Source organism: Lolium perenne, chromosome 4 (genome assembly GCF_019359855.2).
Source record: "Lolium perenne isolate Kyuss_39 chromosome 4, Kyuss_2.0, whole genome shotgun sequence".
Classification (NCBI taxonomy): Eukaryota; Viridiplantae; Streptophyta; class Magnoliopsida; order Poales; family Poaceae; genus Lolium; species Lolium perenne.
The window spans coordinates 218758463-218760734 of record NC_067247.2 but is presented as its reverse complement, the minus strand read 5'-3'; positions in this window follow the sequence as shown (position 1 = coordinate 218760734).

The window sequence follows — 2272 nt, the reverse complement described above, 5'->3', positions numbered from 1 at the left end:
GGTCTTTAATACTAACCTATGGTTAGGCTCCATAGAGAATGATGTGGTCACCACTATCTATGGTTAACATAGGTGGATCCTCTCTCTAGGAAATATCTTGAATAAGTTCCTGGGGTTCCTCTTAAAGATGATAATTTAAATACTTGGATGTATATCCAAAGTTTAGCTCAAGGTTTGTTGCTTCTCTAATAATTATAATATAACTCTCACTTCTCTAGGTTTGATGTAAAACTATTTGGAATAGAGAAGAATGTATATTTCTTAAGTTGAATCTCCTTGTCTTGTTTCCAAGATTAAAGTAGAATGGATATCATAGGGTTTATGATAAGAGCTTGGATTAATTTAAGATATGGAGAAGATAAGTCAAGAATGGTTTCTCCATTTTATTGTTACTTGATTTGCAGTTGAATTGATGTTCATATGTTATAGCAAGGATTACCATATTATAATCTTTTATAAGATTAAGTAATTGATCATTGAGCAAGGTGTTGTTGTGTTGATTATTAGTTCCATTTGATCTAACCCCTTAGATCAAATCATCTCTTCCCAAGACAAGGTTTTAGCAAAGTCACATTGAGGTTTGTAGCGCTTGACTTGATGAGCTAACACTATTCCACCAAGGTCAAGTGAAACTTCAGTTACTGTGACTGTTTTACTTTAAAGCGCGAAAATTCCCCAGATTTTCTATGCATGAATGCAATGCACACATCTGTTTCCTCTATTTTTGTAACCCCATTACCTGGGATATTACAGTCTCTACCCCTTAAACTAAACTTCGTCCTCGAAGTTTGATATCTCTCACGTTTCGGAGTGTGGATCCGACTTGTGCAGACTACATCTTTTCTCAAACTCCTTGGTGATCTCACTAGATATAATTGAATATATCCCTTGTCCAGATTCTTCCTGGAATCCATTAGGGTTTGTCTCTGAACCATGGTTCTTACTTTATTTATTCGATTTCTTTCAACCCTATAGTCTTGTTTCCTTTCTCATTGAAGAATCAATGATTGAGACTTCTTCTTGTCCTGACAGTCTTAATTGAGGACTAATTGGATAACCTTCTCCTATTTGATATAATAGGTCTTTGTTTTCCCTTACTACCAAAACTGCAATAATGGTACTTGGTAAGGTACTGACCATGGAAATGGTCGTGATGGTTTATTTTCCTAAGAATGGATTAGACTCATTTAGTCCATCCAATCATGGTTTATAGTTGCTACCTACAACTATTTTGGGTTATTTAGGTTCCCTGAAAGGAATCATTCTATTAGTCTTTGGTATTGGTATATTCTATCTTCTTCGGTCTTTGGCCTTCTTGAGCTGTATTTTGTCTACGGTATTTTCTTCGTCCAACTTCTTTATACTTGACTTACTTGAGCTTCCATACTTCTGAGTAAGTACTACTCACTTTCTCAAGTTATAGTCATCTTCTTACTTCCTTGAGGTATAAATCTCGGCTTCTGGTCTGACATCCTTCTGAAAGTAGTGTTCGATAATCCTATGAAAATAAGATCAAACTTCCTCTCAGTTCAGACCTTCATCATCTATCTTACTCAAAATATTGAGTTATTGTACCTCCAACTCAATCTTTACTCTACCCCTTAGAGTTTTTTATGGTCTTCAACTCCTTTTCTTCCAACTATTGGACTTATGGTTGGAATATTGGTCTAAGTATAGCTTTGGTTTGTACTTCTTCTAAGGTCTCATGAAGAATGTTTGTGGTATATCCACTCAGTTGTGGACGTCCAATGTGAATCCTTCGACTCAATGATTATAGGTCATTGTTATTTGGTTAACAAAATTTTATTTGTTCACAACTTCTTGGTACAAATAATCCAATGGTGGACTACTTGATACCAATTGTGGCTATTTGTTATCTAAAAATGGATTCTAATATAGGTTCTGATCAACAGATCGGGACATCCTCTACTTTATCTCTTAGTATTGATCCTATACAAATTGTGATTTTCTGATATCAACTATGGTATTCTTATATCTGCTATGGTTCATAGGTCATCTTTCTTTCTTCGAGGTTTTATTGTTGCAAGAAAATCACTAGCTGACACTATGATTATAGTATCCTAAGTGATTTCCCATGCATTTCCTCTTCTATATTGACTATGGATCTGCTTCAGATTCACCATAATCACCAGATTTCTCACCTTCATGCTTCTTATGTACTAAAGTACTCCTCTGTTGAGGTAAAGCATGAGTTTTGGGTTGGTACTTCCTTCAGGCTATTGTGGTTGCTTCCCACAATTTTGCTTACTTC